General features: G+C 38.8%; 1 protein-coding gene across 3 annotated transcripts in view; it reads left to right on the forward strand.

The window, feature by feature from the left end:
- Window positions 1–2,709: 2,709 nt before the first annotated feature.
- FIGN (fidgetin, microtubule severing factor) overlaps window positions 2,710–27,954 on the forward strand; it is a 106,152-nt gene continuing 80,907 nt past the window's right edge. The window contains exons 1-3 of one of the 3 annotated variants that reach the window (XR_011151976.1): window positions 3,928–4,152; window positions 4,930–5,099; window positions 26,007–27,049. The gene's annotated coding sequence lies outside the window, so the exon portion shown is untranslated. Of the gene's footprint in view, window positions 2,855–3,927; window positions 4,153–4,929; window positions 5,100–26,006; window positions 27,050–27,954 lie in introns of those variants that run through there. The other 2 variants (XM_069020799.1, XM_069020797.1) reach the window with 2 other exon arrangements.

Below are 27,954 nucleotides of genomic sequence, written 5' to 3' on the forward strand. Positions count from 1 at the left end.
AGTTGCCTGTATGCAAAACAGAGACAATTACTTATGATCTATACTTATAAATGCTTTAGGGCCACACTCGTCATTGCCTCTTGGAATCTGAGCTCCAGCTAGCTGTGGCATTGCACTCATGCTGACACACAAGACTGTGGTCTGAAAAGGCAGCAAGTGAACCTTTAGCTGCAGAGACTGGAGTTCTGTATGATGACCACTATAGTCAGAGAGGCCCAGGAGGGGCTATCCTACCACACACATTCTGGAAAAGTCCCAGCATGTAGGATCTGGAGCCATCTCAGCTGCTCAGTGGGGATCCAGGTGTTATAAACATCTGATTTGAGTTGTCTGAGCTCTTAAACAGATTGTGCTCCTCACAAAGGAATAAAATAATACCTACAGTCACCAGTGACCAAAACTCCAAAAAAGAGCACTTGCAGCCTGTTTATTGCAGCACATCCTAGTAGGCAATGACAACTGTGGTTGCCCCACATGAGGTGTGAGAGTGGGAGACTGGAGGCATTTCCCAGCACAGAGGGAGGGAGACAGGCAGGAGGCCCCACCCTGGAGGTCTGCACTGCCAGCACACAAGGGGAGTACAGGTGCTGCCAAATTTCAGCATTAGAACTCAGACACTGTCTGCCATTTTGAAAACTTCCTCTCATTTACAAATAAAATCCATATAATTACTGTAAAGTCACTAGAGAATGTATCACTGTTGCTTTTATTATAATTTTTAAAAGCCTTTACTAGACCTACCAAGTAGAAACTACGAAGTTCACATACATCACATCAACATCCCATAGGAGCATAGTTAGATGTTTTTGTTCTTTGTTTTCTGTGATTTTTGTTTTGTTTCCACAATTCAGTTGGTTTAAATGTTATTAATCTAGATTTTCTGAAAAGGTCCGTGAACCTTTCAAAGAATCTGGTCTGAGTTCGGAGTTTGTAACAAAACCTGAAACCAGGCAAGTTTTATGTGGTTTTGAATTTCATTGTAAACATTTCACCTAGATGTTGAAATATGCTCCAAGTAACATTCCCAGTTTGAAAGTCTGTGAGAATTTCCCATTCAGAAGGATCAGGACTGGTGGCATTTTAAACAAAGAGTGGAATTCATCCGCTGTACATATGAGCTGAACAAGGCCTTCACTTCAGCCTAATTCAGATCTCAAAATAAAAACTTAATATAGTATGTCTTATGCTGACCTTCTGCACAGAAATGAATGTCAGCCCATACAAACATATTCTGCATGCCTATTGTTTCAACTTACGTTATTTTAATGTGGCAGGAAAAGCCTGAAGAAAATAAAAATATAGGTATATAAGATGAAAAAACTGAGGTTAATGCAATACAAAGATTGGTAAATACAGTCTTTATTGGTCAAAAAGTTTAAAAAGCACTTGTGCTTATCAACTAATGGTAATTGCCAGTTGTTGTTTTCCTACAGGCACAAGTCACAGAGGTCTGTAACTGCAAGGAACTCATCTCTCAGTTGAGTGAAAAAGTGTATAGTGCCATATTTAGGAAAACAATGGGAAAAGAAACCAGATGTATAAAGTAGCAAAGACAAAAGAATCCTTTTTATGTTTAACAATATGATTTTTAGACCAAGCTCATGACCTTGGGATTGTGATGACTTATTTTCAGTGCCTGGTGGTGGCAACACTAGCGGAGGCAATATGCTGTGTTGCAGATTTCAGCATCAGAGACTTCTAAATGTAACATGTATAGTTGGGTCAAATTAGTGAATACCAGAGGCTACTGATGTGTTACCTGCATTTGGAGCAGTTGTCTGCTTGCCAAGGCGGCTGCTTAATACCCACAAGCTCTTGTAGAAGGGACAATGAGCAGCTGTGTGCACAGGCGACGGGCTGACCCAGCCTCTGGGCCTGTTGCTCAGAGCCACTCGGTGCTGAGGGCAGGGAAAAGGTGTCAGAAGTGCATGGAGCAGGCTGGACCACAGCAGGTGCTGTGGCCGGGTGCCTCGCCTGCTGGCTTCTCTAGGCAGCTGTCTAAAGCTATTTCTATAGAATTCTGTTGCTATAGCTATGTTGCAAGTTCTAAAAATAGCTCTCTACATCCCAAAATTCAGTTTAACCGTGTTTTCCTGTGTCTGTTTTGTTTTACCTGGGACATTCTGGGAAGCAAAATCCGTATCTGCTCCAAACCAGGTCCTTGTTTCAGGACACTTTTGTTATTCCACCAGCAGTGTTCTCCTCGTGTAGCAGTTCTAGAGTTATGCTCAGCTGTCCAAGTGAGCCAGGGACATCTTCCATACTCTTAATAAGCAGAAGTCTGTCTAGCCCTTTTGGTCTGTCCTTTTATTTCCAATCTTTAGGCACAGCTTTGTCACCCGGACTTGCTACAGCCTCCCAAAAGCATGAAAGGTGCCTATTTTCACCAGCAGGTAAAAATAATTTTTGATTGACTAAATCACTTCATGGACAGCATCAAACAGACAGGCCTTCCTGTCCTTTCTTTTCCTCCTCCATTACCCGGGTAGGATAGGGACTGGCTGACAGCTCACAGCAGCTTCTGCTGGCAACTAGTTCAGAGTTTTATTTAGGCCTACTATATTACTGCAAAAAGAAACAGATGGGAAACGAGCCTATTCCCACTCCTCCAGATGCTAATCCCCTGGGACTGGTCTCCCCTGCCTCCTCCAGAGCCTTAACTGCCTCTACATCTTCCACTTTTACTAAGAAAATTTAATCAGTCTCCTCTATATCCAGGACGGACAAACAACCCTCCCAAACCATCCTTAACTCCACAGCAGGACAAGGAAGAGAGGAAGTGAAACCAGTCCAGCAATCTAAACCAAAGCCCAAGAACAGCATCCGGACAGCGTGGCTTCTTCCCCGTTTGAAGGTAAAAACGCTCTGATAGTCCCAGGTGCAAGCCCAGGAATGTGGATCTGTCTCGTGGGAAGCTCTCACTCCCCCTTCCACAGCTGCGGTGACAGGGAAGCGGGCGCGCAGACGTGTGCGGGGATGGAGCGGGGAGAGCAGGGTGCCGGGCAGCACCGGCGCACGGGGTTCGGCCGCGCCGGGGAGACCTGTGTGGGAGAGGCAGGGCCCGGGCTGTGCCGCCAGGCCACGATATGCCCTTCCCTGCCAGCATGAGGAGGCTGTAAAGCCCGTCTAACAGCCCCCCCCCCGGGGAATCCCTCTGATGCAAGGGGAGTCCCCGGCAGCTGTGGGCCGGGGTAGCTGGGCTGGCTCCCTGCCATCCCCCGCCGAGCCGGGTTGGGAAGTGCGGGGAGAGGGAGGTGTGGCTGCCGGGGCCCCTCAGCCATTGCCGGCTATCGGGAATGCCTCGCCGCGGCTGCTAGCAGCCGGGCTCCTGCGGGCAGCGGCGGGGGCTCCCCGGGAGCAGCGCGGGGCCGGACACGGCTGCGCGGCCCCGCCGCCGCCGCTCGGGCCGGGACGGCACTTCCACCCCGGCCATTTTCCTCGGGCGGGAGGCGGTGGCGACCAGCGAGCCCCGACGCCGCCCGCCCGGGGACGCGGCGCAAGAGCTGCTGGCCAGGGCAGCCACGCAGGCCGCTGCCGGCCGAGCCGGGACGCCCCGCCGGCCCCAGGCGGGGAGACGCCGGGCGGCCGCGGCGGAGCGCAGGCGGCCGCAGCCGGGAGGAACCTCCGCCGCCGGAGCCCGCCCGCCTGCCCCGCGGGTGCGGGCCGCCGCTAGGCCCCGGCCCAGCGCCGCCGCGCCTCAGGGGAGCCCCGCCGCCGCCACCGCGGAGGGAGCCCGCTGCCCGTGGCCCCCGTCCCGCCACCCCGGGGAGCGGGAGCGGAGCCGCGGCGCGGACATCCCGCCGCCCCCCGCGGGAAGCGGCGGCCCCGGCGCGCAGGACCGCGGAACGCCCCCGCCCCCCGCACCGCTCCCCCTTTGAAAACTGATCTTTGGCTCTTCGCGTGAAAGTGATTTGAATTTGGCTCGGCGGCGCTCTGCGCAGGCGTCCAGCTGCTGGCATGCTGGCTCCTTGCAAAGCAGCTGTTTTGGGTTTGAAATTCCAACATGGCAGAGGCTGCAGTCAGTCTTCCCTTCAAAAACTTGGAATGATTTCAAATCATAGGCACCTTCACTTAACCCGAGCCCCCATTCATCAGCAAACACATCGGATCGATGCAACTCTAACCTATCGGGTTCTTGTACCAAATCTCCAGGTAAGAGGATCTTCTCCCCCCCCCCCCCGCCCCAGTCTCCCTACCATCGTTTTAAATTTTATTAAATCTTAAAGCTCTCCGAGACAGCCGCGTATTAATCGCCTGTTCGTGCCCTAAATATTTTGCCTAATTTGCGGTCGTTTTCTGATACTAAGCACTCCGGTCTGCTTGCCTGATCGTAGTCTGGAAAGTACAGATATACAATCGCAGTGCATGGTTTTTCCTCCTTGATCATTGCCAACAATAGTAGGCAGATTAAGAGTTCGCGATTGCAAGCTCCTTCCCCACCTCCTCCTCCTCCTCTTAATTGGATTTATTTTTAAGTTGCTTTGAAAATAATAAACTGCAGGTAACGCGGGTCTGGACTTTGAGGCAACTAACTTCTGACCAAATAAGTGCAAATAAGAATCTCGCAAAACAAAAGTTAGGTTTAAATTACTGTGTCTTGGATGGGGGGGGGGGGGATGGGGGAGCAAGAATATGTCAGAGGAGCTGTTGCAGTAAAATGTAAGCACATCATCTTGGAGGGGGTACAGCGTGGTGGGCGTATTGTTGGCTCAGGAGGGAGAGAAAGATGTATAATTTAATGGTATATACAATCCACTGATCCTATTACTATCCTCCCTGGAGCTCTTGTTAGTTTCAATGGGAGTGAGTGAAATTGACATGGACTTGCATTCCTGGTCATGTGCTTTTTTTCCCCCTTTCTTTCTTCTCTTGTGATCTGAGATCCCCTTTTTGTTGATGTTGCTTTCCCACTTAATTATATGCATGTAGGTTAAATGAATACCTGACGAAAGGGCCCACGTTTCAAGGCAGTGACATTTGATAGCTGAGAGGAAAAGTGGCTTTAATGAAAAGCAACCTTTGGAATTCCTGCTTGTGAAAAATCCAATTCAGCTTTTTGTGCTGCCAGCAAGAAATGATCAGTAGCACCAGTGTTTATGGTATGTCCGTTTTGGGATCTACTTCCTTTGCATCTAAATAGCAAAGACAGATTTAAATAGCATGATAACGCACCGAGGACTCTGCATGCAAATATTTTGTAATAAATACCTAATGTTTAATAGTATATTTTCTTGTGTATATATAAGCATTTTTTTTCTCTTGCTATCATTTGTTTGTCGTTTCTGCTTCGATTATGGCATTAGTTTTGTCCATTGTATTGATCTCAGTTGTAAAACCTGAAGTTGCATGTTACCAGCAGTGCACTATACACACCACTGAACTCCAATGGTATGTAAATTAGTAAAACTCGGGGAGTGGAGAGGGCAAAAACGTGTAGCAATGAATAGATACACCTACACATCTGTGTGCTCGTACATACATGCCTAAAATGCATCTTTTCCTTTTGCAAACTAGTATTTTTTTAGTATTTATTGAAACTTTGGCTGCTTTTCCCTCTCTTACTTTCAGCGTAATCATCTGCTAGAGATTCTAACTGATGTGGAGTGAGGGAATGTTTTGCATGTAAACAAACAAAATTACTGTTGTGGCCAAATGCGTAATACGATTTAACGAGGAGTATTTTATGCTCAGTTTACAAGTGTCTGGTTCACACTGCTCTGCTCTCAATGCTTAACAGAATGAAATAATCAGGTGCTGAAACTGGCTTCATTTTAACGGTCGCTCTCCAGCCCCCCATGCTGCCCCCTCCTCCAAAAAAGTCAGATAAAATGGAGCATGGGGAATTTCAATAGAGCTCCTTGTGGTGCAGTAGATGCACCTCTAGGTATGCAGTTAAGGCTAAGGAAGTAACAACAAAAGTGACTATTAGTCTGTTTTGTGCAACCAAAAAGGGGGTATGTTCACTTTTAATTGTGTGTGATAGTAACAAATAAGGATGGAGAGAGACCCTAGGAGAGAGAGTGTGTGCGTGCGTGTGTGTGTGTGTTTGGGATAAGGGGGAGGTCTGGAGTGTGTGGCTGATGATCACTTGTAATAACGCATCTGAATGCAAGAAAGAAATTGAGAGAGCAGTTGCACAATGTACACTCCTATTTTGATGTTGTAGGTGACTGTATTGCTAAACATATCCCAGGTGCTATATGATGGGAATAATCTGATTGCATTTTGCATTTAGAACTTGTTGACTTTGAAACGATCAATAAGGCAACTGTTTATTTTAGATGCACATAATTTGCTCTGAGAAATGTTTTAAGGAGAAGAGCAAGCAAGCGAGAGCGGAACATTTTTTTTTTTTTTCTTTCTTTTTTTTTTTTTTTCCTAGAGCTGTTGGAGCAAATGTGATTGCCAGATGGGAGATTTCCCTCTGTGATGTTAAAGCTGTAATATATATTCAGAGCAGATTGGACTGCTGCTTGTGATGAGGAGGATATTACATTTATAAATTTTAAATCGGGAATCGGACAGTATGCTGAGAGCTGAAATTTGGTGGTGTGGACGGCTTGGACTGTTAAATGCAATTCCCAGATAATAGTAATAATTATAGTAGCAGTAATATATGTATGGATAATAAACATGATACTCTTAGGCAGCTATATATATTCTATGGTGATTAAGTATATATTTCCAATATGACTTCTCTCTTTCCTTGCTTCCCTAAAATGTTAGGGATTGGGGGTGGTTGGGAGGGGGGTTTAAGAGCCCACTGTTAGGAGAAATCAAATATAATCAGGTTCCTGTTTGAGGAAAAGTTTTGCTAAAATTCTTTCTGCAAATTCATCTCTTTCTGAGTTTTTGTTTTGCCCGTGCATGTGGCCTGACAGTGCCACAGTCCTGAAAGACTGGAAAGTGGGAACTAGTCACACTCGAGCAGCTCTGCTGTTGCAAATTAAAAGTGTGTTGTGGTCAGGAAATGAAAGCTACAATGTCTCTTTTGAACAAGTCGTTTATCAAGAGAAACATCTATCAAGCAGTGACTTGTCACATTGATCCTCTAAAAGTTAGGTCCGAAGTGGAAGCTGCTTTGATGTTTTTGATCCCAATTTTATAAAATTGAGAAAGCTGGAGAGTAGGACTGATTTGCACTTAAAAATTGCTCTGGTCTGGGCATGACAAAATCATCAAGTATCTCTTATATAAGAGCTGGAGGTATAAGGAGGTATAAGGAGGTATCAGATCTTCTGCCTAATTTTTATTTTCACACTGAAACTTTAGCTTTGCCACACAGGCAATTTCTTTTCATGCTTCTAAAGATCCTGTCTATATGAATCTCTCTCTGCATTATTTCATCGGGGATATTTTCTTGCTTAGGAATACATCTGTTGCTTCCAAATGGAACCTTTTTTTGTTGTCTTTGTGATGGTATTTATAGAGTTCAGCTTGAGAAGGCAGTTTTTTTCCTCTCCACTCAGTCTTGTTTCTTCTTCTTCTATTTGTAATCTCAGTTTCCACCTCTCGTCCCTGTGAAGCAAAGTTTCTTTTACCGCCAAAGTAATGTTTATTGCAAGTAAGGTACATTTGAAGGTATCTGTTTGCACAGCTTAAAACATGTTAAGAGTACTGTTAAGTGTGTCTTCCCCTTCTGATTCTCTTTTTCAGCACATGAACTATGCTTTCATTCTCAACAGAAGCAGTATATTTTAAATGGAGTGTAAAGTTGAGGTTCCAAGCAAAAAAAACCAGACCAAAACAAAGTCTAAAACTGCTCTTTTATCTTTCTCTATTTCCAACCATCTAAATTGTCTAGCAACTTCACAAAAAAAGTTCTTCATTTTGCATAAAGTTTGTGTTTGGATTATCAAGGAATCCCTTTGAAGAAACAGAGGTTTGGTGTTTGGTTGTTGTTGGGTTTCTGGTTTCTGTGCTTTTCCTTTTTGGCTAGGGTATAAGTGAAATCTTCCTTAAAGCAGGATGCTTTGACTTCTTTTCTTCAGTGTCGTAAATGAGACTAACACTGCTTATGAATACTTGATAGAGACCCATTTGAAAATAGGCAGCAAACAGCAGCGTGGTGGGAGTTTTGGTGAGTGTTATACTTGCTAATTAATCATGTTTGAAATGAAGGAATCATAGCATGGTAATAAAGGCTCATTGTTGTTTGATGTTTGTAACAGGATGTGACTCCTACATGAATCTGGTGGGTTTGGAGGTTTTGTTGTTATTTCCTCCCGTCATAATAAGATACCTTCAGTACTAGATCAAATTGTTTTTATTTATTGCAACATTGTGGAAGTACAGGGATGTTTGCTTATTCTAGCAGCATTTTAGAAATATGAAGATTGTATTGTTATTGATATTTTCATCATACAGTTCATGGGAGAAAATGATGAGTCTTAGGTCATTAGCTGTTCTTTAAGCTTTTTTATAGTTAAGCAGAGACAAACATTTTTTGTGTTTTATTTTATTGATATAAAAAACCCTGCTACTTTTTTTTATTATAATTGAAAGATGGCACTTGATGAACTTTTGTGCCCTACTTGCTTATGCGTATGTAATAAGGGATAGCAACTAAAAATATATTCTGGAATAGTTTGTATACTAGCCCTTTAAAAATTGATCTGTAGAACATTTGGAGGGTGTTTATGTTTTCTTGGTTTTGTTCTTATTATGGCTCTTATTAGATATGTCATCTTTAGGCTTTATTTTTCACCTCTCTATTGATAACTGCTATATACGATGGAGAAAATCTCTTTCAAACTATAAAGGTTTAATTTCAAAATTTAATAAGGCTATTTTATGCTGCATGAACAAGGTTTGAAGTCTGCTGTTGTTTAGATGCTCTGTTTCTTTTTTAAAATATAATTCCTAGAGGAAAATTATTCTGTATGGTTTCTGTCAATAAGCTTATTCAATGAATGCATATAAGAAGCATTGAATATAATGACTGATCTTTCTGTAGTCTTAATCATCAATTAGAAGGCTTATCTGCTTTTTAGGGGTGGGTTTAATGGCACAGAATCAGCATGAAATCTGTCTATATGAAACATTTGTATGTTGTTTATAACAGACTGAGTTTTGATCTTGCATCCCCAGATCTAATAATAGAAATATTTGGCTCTTTGCCCTCAATCAATATATCCGTTAACAGAAGAAACTTCACACAATACTTTCATAAAGTGCTGGCTGTATTGATACCGAGTTGATAAATTTAATTACTGGGGTTTTACATTGATTCATTGATCTTACGATTGGAGGAAATTGTTCTGCAGACATTTCTGAAGTATTGAGGAATATCGTATGTCTATAAAGCTTGATTAATTGATAAATCAGCATTTTTTTTCCTTCTCAGTTATTGATAAGACATAAAAATAACTGTAAAAAGAATTTGGAATAAGCTAATTAGAAATTCTCGTGTTACTAACAGAGCAGATGAGAAGCAGTACTATGGAGGTGAAACAAGTTAAGTTTGAAGTGGAATTGTGCCTATTGGGCCCAATCCTTAGCTGGTGTGAAAAATATTTAGCTTTAAAAAGATACAATAATGTACAGTTCCCAGAATCTGGACCACTGTGGCTTGTTTGTTTGTTTGCTTGTTGTTTGTTTTGGTTGTGGTGGCTTGTCTTTTTTTTTTTTTTTTTTTTTTTTTTCTCAGTACTGTTCTTTGACTCATTGGAAGCTGTTTTAAATTAGATATTATGGATGTATGGAATTTTAGATAAGCATCTGATCCAAAATGAATAGTATAGCTATAAAAGCAATTTGAAGAGCTGTAAATTCAGGATTGCGTATCCCTGATATTGTTGCAGAGTATTAAAATCTTGCTGCTAGAGATGCTATCCTCTAAGTGAAAACTTATCTTCCTTATGGGAAAGATGACTTCAGAGAACTCTCGGCTGGGAAAAGGCCCAGAGGTTTTTTTTGTTGTTGTTGTTGCTAAAATAATAATTAAAAAAATCCAATACATAGAATTAGTTACAGGGATATTTTCCAGGTGAAAAACCTTACGGGAGTACTTGGCTCCATTTCGGTGAGGTATGCGACCTTTTCACCCTATGTCAATGATATTTTTATAGAGTGTGTGAGAAATGCGAGTATAAAGAAAATTCCTTAAGATAATTCAATTTTTATTTTTTCTTAAAAAAAAAAAGAAGTAAAAAAGAAATCTCTCAATCAAAACAATATTTACATCTCCCTTAATGAAACCGATGAAACTGTATTCCTTTAAAGGATGGTAGCTAATAGAGAAAAAAAGAGAAAACCACTTGCCAGATGTTACCGTAGGTTCAACAAATACAATCTTCGCCTTCAAGGAGCAGAGGATCCTACACTGGAGGTGTAATGGAGGTCACAGGAAACCTAAGTGTTTCAGTCCTTTAATAATTGTACCTGCCACCCCCCCGATTGGCATGTTAAAGAGAATATATATATATATATATATATATATATATATATATATATATATATATATATATATATAATGTTTCTTAGAAGATAATTTATATTTGCAGCGATCTCTTAAGCACAAGTGGACTTCACTACGATTGCTTCTAAATACCTGTTGGGGTTGGCCCCGCTGTGTGACAAGTGAGGGAAAATGGAAAGAGAAATAGTTGGTCAATCGTGGTTACCAAAATCTTGAGAGATGTGGGGAGAGATTGGGCTTTTACAGGTCAGTTTGAGAATGGGAAGGATATGAAAAAGTGTAATCTGCAGAAAGCACCACTGATGAGGGGCATACGGAGATGTCTGCAGTGATGAAAATGTGGAGTCTCTGCTTTCGTTTTGCCGAGCTCTGTTGCTATGAGGTATCGGCACACACGGAATGGTAATAACAGTATTGTGTGTCTGTTCCGATAGTGCTTGGAACAGTACCTGTCAAACATCTCATAACACTTAACTAACTCTTTAATCATATAAGCAACACTCCTTACTACAAAAGCTATTGTATTTTTGTAATAGAAAGAACAACCATACATTATTTGAATAATGGACTAAAACTTTGTTTTTTAAACCATTTTTCTGCAGAGGGGAAAAAGTTTCATGTGTCTTGGCTATAATTAAAAATAATGCAACTGCAGATGACTGTCATGCCACTGGCTGATTTTTAAAATTTTTTGTTTCTATTATAGTCTATTAAGTGTGTAGTCTGATATGCCGTGAAATACTGAAATAGCAATTACCAGTCATATTATTTAACTGTAACTGAGAAACTCTTTTCTCAGTTCTTTTACAGTGTAGCTACTGCTAGCATGTTGTTAGTTAAATTTCAAATACCCTGAAAGGTATGTGGACAAAAATGCTGAGGTTATTTTGATATGATAAACTTTGGTGATGTAAGTACATTTTTGTTCCAGATTCCTTGAAATCATGTATTACTTGGACTTTTTGTTATCTGTTTTTAACCCTTTTGTATTCTGCTTTTAGTATGTCATGTACTCTTTGTTAAAGCATATGGCTCACTTTCTGTAGGTGAATTGCTCCATTTATGATGATGTATGCCACAGTTTATTTTGTGTGATATTTTAGAAAGTGTGCATGTGTTAAGCTGGTTATAGATTGGTGATGATAAATTGGTTTGAGTAATATGTATCTTACTTGTGTTAATACTTTAGCAGTAAGAGCATACTGTTGTCAAACTTCATGAACTAAGATAGTGGTCTCACATCTAATTAAGCAGAATCTGAATGAATGACTTCCTAGTACAGGTCACAATTGAACTTTTTGTTTCTTTAGTGTGATAAAATGCTTAAGGGACATATTAATGCATGTTTGTGTAACTCCTGCTAATCTGAAGGGAATTTGAAAATGAATATTGAGAGGAGATAGGAGAAAGGGCTGAACCAGGTGGGTCACAGAGGTTTGTGGCAGGAATGTATCTTCATGTTTTCATTCAAGTTGTTTTGGGTTTTTTTGCCTGATTTAGGACAACTGCCGTTTGCCTTTTAATATGTTGGAAATAACATCCCTCTTTTCATCTGAGACGTTTTTTCCTTTCTGTATCCTCCATTCTAACATGCAAGCAAGTCATTAATAAAAAAGTGTTTATACAGTGAGCTTGAATTGTCACTTAATAAAACTGAAAACTGTAGTGCTGCAAAGATATTCCTAGACAGTACAACTGATCTTGTGTGTTTGTCTTCTGGAGACATGGTGGGGGGAAGAGCCAACAATTACTTTATATTACTGAACAATAGCAGAGGGTGGATGGGAATGATAAAATTATATGCAGAAATTATTAATCCATGACAGTAGTATCAATATTGATATTAAAAATATTATGAACTGGTAGCCCTGCTGTACAAACTGCTCTGATAGCTGTGCTTTTAGGTGAAAGTAGTTATTTATATGCCTTATGGCTCAGTGTGGTCATGTTGAAAGTATGAACCTACTCATCACAGATTCTGAGGAAGTGCAGGTTAACATCCTCTGTCTTCTTTAGACCTGTCTGATTACTTCAGCCTCCTGTGTTGACACAGAGAAAGAAACAGCTAGATTCTATGCTGGAAGAATAAGGTTTGCAAGCACTGACTGATATTAGGTATCCCATTGTGATACCTAAACCAAATTTTAAAAAATCAAGCATCTTTTTCAAGTTAGACTTGAGAAACAGAGAAAGGAACAGCAAAGATGTTTCTGAACACATTTGAAGGAGCGCCATTTACTTTCAAAAGAGATCTTTCCCATCACTTGTGGATAGCTCCACCATGAAGAGCAATATCAAAAGATCTCAGAAAAGTAGCTATTCTTTTATGTCTTTAGGAACTCAGATGCTTACAAGATTGTTTCTGAGAAAGAAAAGAATTGATCCTATTTTCAGTCCCTTGTTGTTGGCATTTGTGGACCACATGACTACATACAGTATTGTAGAAATGTACTCTTAGTATGTGGATACAATTCTGTTTCCCCTAGCAGCTCTAAAATAACAGTGCAGTGTGGCTGAAAACTCAGTTTGGACAATGTTTTTATTAATTTGTTTTGCACTCTATGAAATTGTTTTATTTATTATACATACGGAGTTTGCTGAAGATCTTTAAGCTTAATCAATAGGTCATCTGCATTACTAAAGTAGAGAAATTTAAATTAAAATAGTCTGTGTTGTTTTTTATAAAAATATAGATTTAAAGTTACCTGTGATAATTTGTGAACTGAATATCTCCATTCAGTCAGAAAATTGCTGGATTTAAACTTCATCAAATTTAAACCATCAGCATGCAGTTCTTTTTAGTATGCAAGGAGACTAAATTTATTAACTCTTCAGCTAAATGAAGACTTGATTTACAAAATTAAGTGGTTTTATGTTTACTAATGTTAGATCTTTATATTATAAGGCTTTATATTAACTTCATAACTATAGTGATACTGTATTGAGCATACTATAAATAAGCAGATATTCCATTTTAAAGACAATAATTTTTCATGTGTTCATAGAATTTCTGATAATTTTTTATTTCTTGCTCTTTACCTTCAATAAAAGCTGTAATAAGTATATTTTGGAAACTGTTCATGAAGCAATTAACCTTTTTTAACCATTGATTTTCATCTTCTTCTTTGACTTTCATTCATTGTATTTCATACTCCTGTCCTGTCTAGGCATTCTTTATTCTACAACACTGATTTATATTTCCACTTTCAGTTTAAAAACTTTAGTAGTAACATGAATTTTGATGATACCATGGTCATCCCATCAAGCACTGTTATTCAGATTAATGTCAGTAAATCCTATGTAATGAGGAGTATGAAGCACTTGTCATTATTTGGCCCCTAGCATTTGTCAATGTGGCAGTCATATCAAAGGCACACCTTAAATTCAGAGAGCATGTTTGTTGAAACACATGGTTCAGTAAATATCAGAACCCTTTGTTTTTTGAAGTTAGATATTGGTAAAATATATCTCATTATGTGCTTATAGAGACTGTGAATATACAGTGCCTTAATACATGACATTTTAAAAGTATTCACTAGTTAGAAATATTGAGTTATACTGTGATATGTTGCCATACGGTACAGAATAACAAATTGACACTAGTATTTATTTGGAGTAATAATTTTCACCACTAATTAAGGAAAGATGTTTTGTTATTGAGTTATTGTTATTGTTATTAGCAAACACCACCCCACCCCCACTTCCCCAGGATGTCATCTGCTTAGAGGTTGTAGAATTCACTACTTTCATTCATGACAGTTAAGTCCTTTTTGGCTAAAGTTACTGTTCCTCTCTGTTTCAGAGCATTACAACAGCTGCAGTTTGAGCTTGAAGGGTCTGAGTGGCTGAGATAACATCACGAATAGTATTGCATCTCAGCAAGTGCGATTCAGCTTTCCACTTTTGGGTGCTCGGTTATCAGAGGCACTGAGTCCCTGCAATTTCTATTGACTTTCGATACGCAGGTTTGCAACAAATCTTAGAAGCTAGGTGTTCTAAGGAATTTCCCCAGAAAATGGTAGGTGTTAGCTTTATTTGTACTTCTTAAATGCTCCAGTCTCCCTCTTGAGGTATTAATGCTGTATGATGGGAGAAACAGAGCTTTTGATTTTTCCTGGTGGTTGTAAAAACACATTTTAAATTCATCAGGACAAAAATACATCCATTAATAACGGTATAAGGAATGATTCATTTGTGATTTTGTGCAGAGGAAACTTTAAACTGTTTGTTACTGTGTCAATGTTCCAAGGGGCAAAATGCAGAGTAGATGATGCTGTTCTAATTGCAAAATCTCCCTTAGTTATCTTCTCCCTCCTCCTGATCCTCTTCCCTTCCCCCTCCCCCTCATGGCTTTTTTAAACAATTATGGGCATTGTGCTCCTTAATGGTGCATAGTTACTGTAAAGATAGATATCCTCAAATAATGAGTTTCTAATAATAATCAGAGGGACTTAGATTAAACTGGTTTTGTATAGAAACCTTACAGTGTGAAAGATCCTGAGATATATTTACAGCAGCTAAGCCTATTTACAGAAAACTAACCCAATTTTGTATCTGTACATGTGTGTGGGGTGGGGGCAGTAGAGGTGTATTGTCTGTGTGTGCCTACGTTTTTGTCCACTTGCTTTAAAGACTTCATAAGATTTTTTTGTTTGTTTGTTTTGGTACAGATTTCTATTTTGCTTTTTGATAACAGAATATGTTTTAAAATCACAACATACTAATTAGCTTCTGTGTTTACACTGGAAAGCTTGCATCCCTTCAAATGACTTCTACCTGCACTCTTCTTTCGATCTGTTGCTTCCCCCATCTCCCATCCTCCTCCCCCACTCCCTGTGAGGTTTATTACATTAGATTTGTTGCTTTCTTCCTTGTTCAGAAGTTCTGAAGGCAAGTAAATGAAAGTGATAAGTACAGTAACAGATAATTGTTACTTTAAAGAGTGGTTGCTATATTGGTTGGGAATAGTATCTTTCCTAACAGATACTGAATCAGCAAGGCTGTACAATAAAAAGAGCAAAATAGTTTAACTTATTGTTTAGGAATACATATGCCATTTAAATGGAAACAAACCCCTGAATCTCCCACATACCTTTTGGGGTTTGGAGAACAAAAGCTTACTTGTACGCTCCAAATTCCCCTGGGCCTTAATTTGCAATACCATTATTTAAGCCTGGCTGATACAAACCCATTGCAGAGAAACAGAATCTCTCCTTCCTGGCTTTTCAAAGCCATTCCATTCCCTCTTCTCTCTCTACCCGCATCCCCCAGCACAACCCCCCCCCCCACTCCCATTCCCAGCTTCTTGGTCTTGCCCTGCCACTGTGAAACTCTTTTGTATTTGAAATGTAGTAAACAGAAAAATAGTGAGCTTCTAAAACACAGAAAACTGCCATTCTGCATGGTTTTACTGACGTCTCTACCAACACATATGTAATTCTATCTTCTGACTAAGATCAAGGCTATAATCACTTTAATATCTGTTGTGCCCGCTACCAGGTGACCTGCAGTTGTTTATTGTAACGATAAGAGCCCCTGATGTAATAAGTTATTTCTTCTCTAAGTCAGATCGTATAGAAAATACTAACTGTAAAGTGAGGAGAAACTTGTGCCCACTTACTATGCTCCTGGGGCGCAAGGCTCTCTGGATCTCAGCTCCTGGGTACAGTACTGGCATTGTCAGATACTCAGCTGGAAGCTGTCCTGGAGCAGAACTGGGTTTGGGTGTAATCCCTAACAGCTGAGAGTACGTACAGGCATCACTGTAGCTTGATGCAGCATTGAGGACTACAGTTGTATTTATTTTGCTGCTAATAAAATGGCAGCCTACTTTGTCATTAAGAAGCTTGTCTTTTTGAAATAGCAATTGAGGTGCAGTACTGAGCATTTGAGTTAGTGGAAAGAGCTAAGAAATAGATGAGCTGCATTCCTGACTGTGGGTGGAAGGATGGTGAGTAATACATGCCTTGGCATGGTATCTGCCAAAAGCACTGCCCCCCTTTCCCCCCCGCCACTACACTGTTCTAGTTTTGAAAGGTGTAAGGTATTCTGATAAGGAAAGGTGGGGGGAAAAAAACCAAAAGGGAAAAATACTTCCAAGCAAATCATTATAGCATATCTCAATGACCATGCCCTACACTTAATTTAATTAGAAGACAACTGCACTGGAAAACTGGTAATTTTAGTCGTAGTTAACGACTGGTTCTCTCCTACCCCACTCAGAACCGATTACATGCCATGTTGTATAATGTAATTTCTACAAGAAAATTAAGTAGGAATAGGCCTGGTAGTATTGTGTAGTTGCAATAATGAAGTTTTCATGAAAGATATTAACTCACCATTTAACTATTTAGAGGAGAAAATAACTACTTTTCTTCTAGTGTTTCTTTTTACTATATCAAACAGAAAAAAACCCGATATCAAATTGGGATATTTTCTAGAGTTTGTAAGCAAGAACTGGATAGCTATTAATATGTTCATTATGTGGTAAGAAGGCACTGAAGGAGGTGAAACCTTGCATATGCGTGTTTCTTATAGGATAACTGTTTTCAGGAGGGATTTCTGTTATGTTCTAATATAATTTACTAGTGTATGAAATGGTATGGGAAATTCAGTGCTGGATTTCAAGCAAGAAAGTTTCCTAGTTAGCTGTAATAAGACTTACTTGCTGTTGGTAGTAAGATAATAAGGATAAAAATCATGTATGATTTAAGGAAAAAAAATCTATTCATTTGCATCTGTGCACCAAATTCTACTTGGTGATATGTTTGTTGGGCTGAGCTATTAAGTGCTCTGTGGACTGTGTTTCAACTAGTGTATGATTGACTAGGTATAGAGCATTTTACTTATGCCAATGCAAAATTTGACCCTGGTTTTACCCTGCGATGTTTTTGCCTTTAAAAATATCCGCACTTCATGAGTACTCTGGGGGGTGATAAAAAAATTCATTGTTTTTATTTGTAGGGTGTATCTTCATGTTAGAGTAAGAGTAACTTACTGAACTGATGTTGAATAGATTTTATTTCCTTATGTTGATTCCGAAGTTCAACTATGGGAATTGATGTATCATCTTAAAATTTCAAATCTACATTTTATGCACTGTGCCAAAGCACCCATGAGCTCATTAAGCAAAGACTTTTTCAATTATATCTTGTGTTTATGCATGTATTTATACTTGACAGGAATCCTTTAGAGGTTTGGTTTGCTGTATTAATGCTTACAGTGTATTAGAGTACATAAAATATGCTTTAAAAAAAAGAGAAAAAGAATAAGTACTGCTTACAGATCTAGTGCTGGTAGCTTCCTCTGTATTTTGTAGCTGCTGAACAGTTCCTTGGCCAGACATCCAGCCTCTATGGGGCACAGCAGTAATCTCCTCAGCCGCACAATCGTCTGCACAAAGTTTTAGTGCTGGCACCTACTAAGAGAATTCCGTTTGTGTTGCATTAAAAAATCTCTGTATTCCTCATTATTCCTGGAGTTTTGCTACAGTAAGTGATTTTCTTTTATTTTCTTTTACCTTCTTTAATCTGGAGAATGTTTCTGTATTTGCTTTTTTTTTTTCCTAGTAGTGATCTTTATGAAAGTAGACTCAAATCAACTATATTGCTCACTTGCAGATATTTCTTCACCTGGTAGAAACATTTCTTCAGGTATGCACTGCTCTTTGCTGTAGTAAAGACTACAGAAGCCAGTGCAGAGTATTTGAGACTTCCACAATTAGGTACTAAAATTTATTATGTACTAAAATCTGGATAATAAATAATCCAGGTGGGATTAAACTCAGTTAACAGTGCTCCAGTTGCCTAGGTTCAATTGCTCAACCCTTCTGTTTTGTGAGATGTGAGGTTTTTATTCTCTTATAGATTAATGTTACTAATGTTGATATTTATGTGGAGTCATCCTTGTTCTCCAGTTCACTGTGATTCTCTACTTTAGTATATCACTATTAGCAATCAGGTTTTCAATAATTCAAATTAATCTGATAGTCTACTTCAGATTTTCCTTAGATCTACTGATGTAGAATGAAAAGAACAAGTATTTCTGGATTTGACACCAGAAATAAAGACATCCCCCAATCCATAGTTCAGTTTTGTTCTAAGAGTGTATGTTTTGGGAGAAATGCATATTTAAGAAAAATTCATTGCACAGAGTGTCATTAACCACTTAGACAACTTTACTTTAGAAGTGTAGTGGTATAAGATGGACAATTTCTACTTGAGAAATTGCGTGAATACAGCATTTTAGCTACAAATTTAATGATGAACGATAAAGCTTTACTTCATTGTTGGGTTTCTACATTTCTGTGCAACATAAAAACAGAGGAAGGTTTCGGTCTTGTTTATTTTGTAGGTTACCTTGCTATTTTCAGTTCCCATTTTTCCTAACCTTTTCTTCAAAAATAATTAAAATAAAAGTTGTTTGGTATATGAAGTGTATGGTATCTGCCTTATGGGTGGTACTCAACCAAATTTTGTTGGGGAAGTTTGACAACAACCTGTGAACAGTTTAGAATATTTAGGTAGTATGTTCCCAGATTGAAGCAATCCCATTTCCAAAGTTTTTCATTGCTTCAAAATGTCAGAGCTTTTGTTAGTCTAAGAATAATGGCAGTTTATGGAGATGCAGGGGGAAAATTTCCAAGACAGAGTAAAATCTGTGGAAGTGCTAGGTCAAACTTTTATGTCTTCATCACCTGTGACCAACAGACAGTTAACTTACTGGAGAAGTAACTATGACATTGTTTTGTGATTCATCTAATCCACTTTTTCCCAGGGGGCTGAGACAGTCACTAGTGTGTCACTTCAACCTTGGCACACACCCAGGTTTGCAAACTTGGTTCTTCCTTCTGTGTTGTGGGGTGCAGCTCTGCAGTAAAACTGCCGAACATACCGAAACCTCAATAAAGAAAGGAGCTGTAACCCCTGGAGGGTGTCACGGTCAACTCCGTTACAAACCCAATCTCTGCAGGGTTAGGTGTACTCTTAAGTAAGCTTTGGCCATCATGGAAATAGGTTGGAAATATAGTTAGGGTATCTATTCAGTTTTAAATAACCAAGATTTTTGATGACAGTTGTTTACAGTCAGACACTGGCCCTGCTGTTCTGCCTGGTAGGGACCACTCTTTCTTTGATAACTGCTGGTAGAGGATTGTTATTGTCCAAATGTATCCCTTACTGTTGTCCCCCAAACCCAAATACCGTAGGCCTTTCTCTTCCACCCTATCAAATTTGTGGCTTTTACAGCTTGTTCTAAAAGCCAAAACAAAATCGGCTGTGTTGAAGTTATCAGGGGGAAGCAAGCAAGTCCTGGAGCCAGAAATGTCCCCAGAAGGGATGCAGTGCCTGTGGTCCCTTCTGGGTTCCAGTGGGATGCCTGCTGAAGAGCCTCTGCCCATACCACCTGTGGTATCATGGTGGCAGGCAGAGCTAGCTGACTCATGGATGGTTCAAAATAACAGGAACAAATGAATATGCTGTGAATGTATTGATACAGTTTATAGGATTTAAAAAGAAAAAAAAAAATTTATGCTGGGAAAATAATTCAAAGTCAATTTTCATGGGGAATATTAAAGCACCAAGCAACAATGTAAGCTGAATGACAAGTCACTGACTTTGGTTGCTGGAAGTGTATGTGTCATGTCTTTGGTCTGAATTTAGAAAAATGTGAATTTTGTCCTTGTGATGGAACATTGTACCTCTTAAACATAGGACAGGGGAGAAGAACAGCAAAGGATTTTTCTTTTTTTGCTCCTGAACAAATGAAAGCATGAGCAAAGCCATCTTGATTTTAAAATTCAGGCTCCAAATCTCTCTTTAAATCATTTTTAATAGACACTAAGTTATAAATCATCCAAGCAATTACATGAACACAGAAGGAGTGGGGCCTAGCCTCGGCTTCAGCCCCAGATGTTTCTTGACTACAATAATGGCCCAGCCCAGATATTTACAGCTTAATTTCTGGTCATGTGCACTTGTGCATAAATGGTCCCTTTTCCATTTCCAGTTCAACAACTGAACCACTTACAGTGGAGCATGATTCAAATTTGAATGATGGCAAAATGTGAATAGAGACAATTTACCTTTGGAAACTTTCAAGTCCATTTCCAATATTTAAAATGTAAGGTAACTCTTGAACCAGAGACTGATAGATTGGCCCCCCTTTCAAATGTTGTGTTCTTCATTTTTTGTCCATAGTTGTATATAAAATCTGGTTTTATCTATTCCCATTTTTTAATTTTTTTTTTTTTTGTTTAGCTGTGGTGCAGTTCTGAGTAGAGACCTTTTTCCCCTCCTTTTAATGCTATGCCATCTAGCACTGCTTGCATTGCAAGCTAGTGCATCTAACCTCGCTGCTCTCTCCATTCCTGTCCTCCTTACTGCTCCTCCCAAACAGCCCCATTGCTTGAAACTAAACAAATTGAAAATAATGATTGGTAACCATCTGCTGTGCTGAAATTCCACGTACAGCAGTTAACTCCATTTTACAAAACAACTTCAATCTAGTGAATTACAGTGCAGTTCTTGGTGGCAGCAGATAGCAACAAGCAGTTTCGAGTTCCTCTAGACAAAGCAGTTAAAGTAGGGAGCATTATGCAGAGTCATTTGGTGGTGTTGGGGTGTTGGGGGGATACTTATGCTGTCAGACGGTTCAGTGTAATGCATTTGAAACTAGAGAGAGTCTGACCATGGCCTAATTGTTTCATCTGATTAAAAAAGAGGCTGGTCCACAAAACTGTGCTGACAGGGGATCTTGCAAATCTTTACCCTTTAGTTTGGTTTTCTGTTTCTGCAGCTGAATGCAATGTGATGAGGAATGTATTCGGCTTTCAGTCATTTCCACGTGACTTTTGGAGTGCCCAGTGAAAACCTCAAGCAAAAATTAGGTTGTGTAGCTGGTCAAAGTATATTGAAAAAAAAAAATTAATAATAGTTTTTCTACTGGAGAAAGTCTTTTATTGATACAGAACTGTAACAAGAAGCACTCTAAAAAGCGATGGACTGCCAATCAGCAGACATTCAAATAACGACAGACTATGATGTAATATTAAAATAGGTACCATTATTATCTCTGTTTTAACTCAATTTCAATTATTTGAGTTTAGGTTTTGATTGTGTGTAAAGAAAGTTGCTTAAAATGGGCAGTATATTGAGTTCAAAGGACCCATACAGTTCATAAATTCTCTGGTGTCTACTGGATTTTCATCAGGGAGACTTCCAATAAAAATGATCTATTTTAGAAATAATATTGTTTAGTAGGTTGAAATGTGGTGTAATAAAATTAGACCTTCAGTCTTCTAAAGTTACTACTTAGATGGCACCCTTGGGATGGTAAAATGGCTGTATAAGCAGATGAATCAGACAGTTTCACTGATGGATACATTTGTCAGTCTCCGTTACAGATATAATATATTCTTATATCTGTAATCCTGACACTGTTACATCCAAATGAAATCAACATGAGGTTGTCATCTTTAAGCAAATATGTTAAGTGTTGTCTTTTGTGCTTTGGATTTGAAAGAAAGGGGCCCAAGGGAGCCAGCATCATGCAAATGGAACAAATCCCATTTCTTCTGAGCTGTGCTGTTTCCCCCTTCATGGCAGCTGGCTGTGTTATCTTTGTGTGTTTCTCTGAGTGCTGACAATTCTTTCAGTGATCTAAGTTAGGGCACATTAGAAAGTGGAAGCAGCTGTCTGTCGTTATACTGAGAGACGTGTTTGCTCTACTGCAAAGATGAAGGACCATGAATCCTTGACACACTCTCTCTCCCCTCCCCCTTTACTTTCCAACATGATCAACATTCAGACGCACAGATTGTCTGCTTGGACAGTTTTTTGTTCTGACTGACAGCATCTGGCATAGACAAATTTAAAAATACATAGCATGCCATGCTTGGAATTGGAACATCCCTTCTTTATTAATCTTCTCATTTAAACCATTCATTTACATTTCAAGAAAGGTTACAGCTTGATGTGGTTGAAACATTTATTTTAAATGAATAACCTCCTAATGAAATACCTCGAATGAGCACCAAACAGTCAGTGTTTATTAAAAATTACACCTGATTAGTATGGCCTTGGAACTGTTGTGAAGACATAAGATTTCCCCATTGTCTCAATCCATAATAAAGAAAAAAAAATGTGTAGCATGTATAAGTGTAATCTTTGCTTTTTTTTTTTTAACCACAGAGCTAAATGAGAGTAGTGTTTTCACTTGCAACCCCCCATCATTTTCAAGAGTACCATGTTACAAAGCAGTAGCCTTTAAAATGCTATTTGTCTAATTAAATCTGATTTTGCTGGAACAATACATTTAAAGGCAATGCCTAAATAGAGCTTTGTTTTGTTTTATTCTGCTAAGGCATTTATGATTTGAGAGACAAGATGCTTTATGATTTGATGTAATCTGAAATCCTGTAGATATATTTTTCTACTGGGAAGTATTCACATATTTGTATACAGTACTTTACTAGTAAAATAGAACTGAAATGGTGGACCATCCACTAAAATGTTTATGCACGTGCACATATGCACACGTACATTCTGTGCACTCTCATCTTCATGATCCAGGTTAGCAATGCAGACATGCTTGTCTAGCATTTATGTAAAAATAATATGAAAATTGGCTATACCACTCAGAATATGGACTTGAGTCCATGAAGGGAGGGGGAAAAACCTCTTCTGGTACTAGGCATTTTAGATGCTTTATTGGATTGCAGCTTTAACTATTCGCTGTACATTAAAAAAAAAAAAATCTTCCAGAAGGAGTTGTGGGGGTGGGGGGGGGGGACACCAGTATTATAATAAAATAGAGGACTGTTGAAGTGCTTGGCAGTAAATATGTAAAACAAGTATCCTGGCTTATTTGGAGAGGAAAGAGAAGCTGTAGCAGACAGGCTCAATTAACAATTGTAAGCAGGAGAGGACTTGTATTCCTTCGGTAAATGTAGGAGAGGTCATTTGCTTTAGGATAAAATCTGACAAATTTCAGATATAGACATAAAGGCTGGAATAAATATGACAAAAGATTTTCAGTTGCACATCAAGCATTTTCTATTTGCAATGGCCATTTACATTTTTCCTCAGTGAATAGATTTCTTTTTTATTAATGTTTTCCTGAATAATATGTTCTTAAATTAATTGACTGTGAAACAAGCATTTTGGGACAATAGGAATTTTCATACAAGCTCGAAATACCATTTTGCTTTTTTAAAAATTCTTTTAGTAATGCCTAATCTATTTTTCTGAAGGAAGCACTAAGATGATAAGTTTTCAGCACAGCTATGCTAGTTATGTGTAATCATAGAAGTGAAATCAAATTCTATTTTAAATGAAATCGCAGTTTTTCCCCCACAAACTGTTCCATTTATGTGATAAACTTCTATTTTTATTTATTTATTTTTTTAATGACTAGTTATAAAGGCTTGTACAGATATGCATCTGTAAGCAAACTGGGAATAGGTTAGAGAACACAATTCCCTGGTGTAAAAAGCAAGGTTTAGCAGTAATGCTTTTAATCTGGACTTGTAGAGGATTCGGGAGCATCCATAGATCTGCTTCAGTAATTACCATACCCCAAGTGGCACTGGAAGAGACATTTGCCTAAAAACTTGATGTCTTCATTACACTGTTTACATTTTAATTAGAAACATGAAAATTAGTGATTCATATGGACAACTATAGTTTAAGTGGGTTTGCTCACCCTCCAATAAATCAGAAGGGAAAAAAAGGAGGGGGGTGGGAGAAAAAAAGGCAACCCCACAACCTGCATCTGCAAGCAGCAAACCCTCTCAAACCTTACAGTTGTAATAAACAGTTTACTAGGAATCATTCATGGGAATAATGTGTTGGTATTAGAAGCTGGTTAGAATGTGGTTTGTATTTTATCAGAGAGGAAATTTCTGTGTAAATTAGAGATTGTTATTTTAAAGGTAATGCTAATTGCACTCAGTGTAAAATGTATGTGATTGGGATGTGTGTAGGGTACACGTATGTAGCTTCTGTGTGTACATAAATATGGACATTGTAGCTATATTAAGGAGAAGAATTGGTGTAGGAATATTTTGGCAGTGCTAAGCACTACATATGGCTGCAGAGCAGTCAGTTTAGCCTGTTGCAGTATGTCTCCATAAATGCGTGAAAACATTAGTATAGCTGCACACAGAGAGGCATACATACAAGTACACATGTGTGCGTGCTCAGAGGCGAATAAGGAGATGTGGATAATTTCCCTCTGAATTTTGCATGTACCTGTCAGCGCCAGTGGCCTAAAACCGTTCCGTCCAGGAGTGATGGGGAGAAGCAGCGGTGCCTGTCAGTGTCCCTGCCTGAGTCAGCAGCATGTCCACTGCCTGTGCCGGGCGCAAGTCACTCATCCAGCCCTGCCCTCCCCGGGGGCTGCCGGCCTCCTCCGCACCAAGGAGAATGACCCCTCTGTCTGGCACGCTCAAGATCCCGAATCGCACCGCATCGGTGTGCGAGTTCAAATCCCTACTCCTGAAGGCAGAGCTGGGATTCCAGCTAATGACTCAGAGATACAGAGGGTCAATGCACTGGTGATCTGGAGTACTGAGCCACTGCACCAGCTTAGTTGTACTTTTTTTTTTTCTTCCCCCCCTCCTTCCATAACTTACTGTCTTACTCTCCATATTTCCATCCCCGTTCCCTTATAATAAAAGTGACGATATGCAAAATTGCATTTCTTCTTTTAAGAATACCTATTAGGTCGTATTTCCTCAGATTTCAGTTTTATGCACTTGATTTAAAAAAAAATGTTTTGCTTGGGGGGACATGGGAGAATTGTTTTCTGTGCTATTAACTTTGTGTTACGTTAGTTCCATATAGGCTGTTTTGGACATTATGCAAATAATAGCATGGATAGTCAATTTTTTCGAATGGGAGAGCAAGCCTTGGTAGCAATAAGTAAAAACTTGATGGTTTAATATTTATGTTTTTTTTCTTTAACCAAAAATAAGAAAGTTTCATTCTCCATTGCTTTTTTATTGGATTTCTTTTTGTTGGACTCCTTAAGATTTGTAAGATAATCTTTTCCTCAATTGTCACTCTGCATTCCCTTATTTCTTTTTATATATATAAGTTTACATATATATGTTTATAATTCTTCCTGTGTAGCTCAGATTTTTAGACATTACATGATATACCTCAGAATAAACATTTTATAAAGATGTTTCACTTTTACAAATATGAATCACATTTTTGTTCTTTCATTGTTCAAGTGGTGTTTTTGAGCCAAAGAATAAGTAAACCCAGGTATGCCTTGTGGCTATTTTAATGCTTTATATAAGCATTTCACATGGCAAAAATACACAACAGTGTCTCTTTTTTTGCATTTGTTTTACTGTAAAATAATATTTCAGTTTATGTAAAACAGTTTCATATGATGTAAAGATTTGTTTTCCTTTTTCTTAATTTTTTATCAAATGTTTTTAACATTGTCTCTAATTACTGGTAATTCGGAAGCACTCCAATGAAGTAACTTGAGTGCACACTTTGTAGTGCAATTGACTTAGTGACAGTGCTATGTCTTCATTTGTTCTGGTTTTTCTTTTTTTTTTTTTTCTTTTTAGAGATGTCTCTTTGGGTCTAGGCATGTTATAAATGTGACTGAACAGAACTGTTAACATCTGCAGAGACAGAAACATGCTGCCTGCTTGTACGTACTGCAAAATTCTAATAGTTTTGTGCTATCTGTTAAATTCAGCGTGCTTTTTGCATTGTGGCACGGAACAGTTGTGCTGTGAGGGAAGCTGGCTGCCTGCCAGCCATCGACTATGAAATCCCGGGTACCTGAGAGCTTATCAGTTCTTTTGATTTGTAAAAGAAAAAGTGATGAAAATGTTGGTAAACTGCCATGAAGGTTTAAGGCTGCTGGAATAAGGAGCCGTGTAATCAGATTGGAAAATGGAGCTTGAGATTCTCTGCATGTGAAGCAGTCGCCTGTGGACCTACGAGATGCTGTGCAAGTGCCCGAGCTGACCACTTTGTTAGCAAATCAGCTTGTTTGCTGCAGCAGCAGGGTAGAATAGGCTAGTCCTTGTGATGGTATGTAACACAGGTAATATCTCTTGCTTTGCACAATGTAATCAGCTTGCAATTAGCTCACTCTACATTAACCTTCTTGATATTTTTCCCTTTTGTAAGACTGTGCACTTTAAACAATTAACTATAGAAAGTAATCCTTCAAGCAAATCAAAGCAATCCTTTAATTTTATCACCCTGCTGAAAAAGTATCAGGTGGTCAACTGGTCTTCATCAGCTGCTGGAAATTCTCAGGCTCACTGTAGCGTGGAGAGGTTCTTTAACCCATTCACATTTAGAAAAATGTCAAGATTTTATATTTCTCACATAATAAAATGCTGCATCGTGAAACTGCAATTGGAATTGTTTTAATGAAAAGCCTTAGGAGAGCCTTTTCACATACAGACAGCTTTCACGCTTCTGTTTGTTTAGGCATTTCCATACACTACCTCTCAGAAAGCTTTGATGACACAGCCACTTGTACTGATAATTCCACTGCTTCACCTCCAGTGAACTTGATTCACTAAGGTTGAAGAGAACAAGGCTATCGTTGCTGATCTTCTGCGTTGCTTTTTAATCCTGTGAAATAAAAGCCAGATAACAGTAAAATTTGTGTGGTAGGCAAACTTCCTTTTAGGTAGGAGAATGAAAGTTTTAATGCCATTTGTGGAAACTTGAGGTTTCTAGCTAAGAAAAATAAAACTTTATTCAAATTAAGAGAGCAGAACATTACATGCCTTGCTGCTCTTTGAATGGCTTATCCAGCCAAAAGTTCCTTTGTCTCTGTGATAGTTTTGGATTTTATTACAGGCTAGAATTTTCCAGTCAGCCTGTAAAACATGATTATTGATACCCTCGTAATATTGTATAATAGCAATATGCCTGTATTTAATGTAAAAGTTTGCTTCTATTTAAATAATTCTTTAACATGCCTTGCCTATTTCTAAACTTAAATCACTCAGCAGTTATGCTCATATGAATAAGAGCAATGAAATTAGTGGCAAACGTTACGAATAATAGTGCTGTGAATGAGCCTTTTTCATACTGTACTCATTATATGAAAATAAATATTGTCGGTAATTTAAGTCTGTAATAAATAGTGATCTGAAACTTCTGTCCAGATATTTTGTTTAGAAGATGTTGGAAATGGTCATCATCTGCTTTGCCATCCCCTACAAAAAGTCATTTAATTGAATTCTAGTAGATCAGAGCAATAAACTGAATTAATAATATGTGATCTTCTTTTACCAATGATATCTGTGAAAGCAGTATTGACTGGCTGTGTTACTCATCTTTTATCTCTCTTTGTAGAATGTGAGATGTTTTGAAAATGCAAAGCCAGATCCTACTAATCATATTGCATTTATCATATTTAATGTTGGCTTTGGCTCAGTTCTTATATGTATAAAAATTCTGGAATTTATGTGCACATCTGTTTTCTGTGTGTCCTGTTTAAAAAAAAACAACAACAAAAAAAACCCCAAAAACAACAAAAAA

This window comes from Aphelocoma coerulescens, chromosome 7, assembly GCF_041296385.1.
Source record: "Aphelocoma coerulescens isolate FSJ_1873_10779 chromosome 7, UR_Acoe_1.0, whole genome shotgun sequence".
NCBI lineage: Eukaryota > Metazoa > Chordata > Aves > Passeriformes > Corvidae > Aphelocoma > Aphelocoma coerulescens.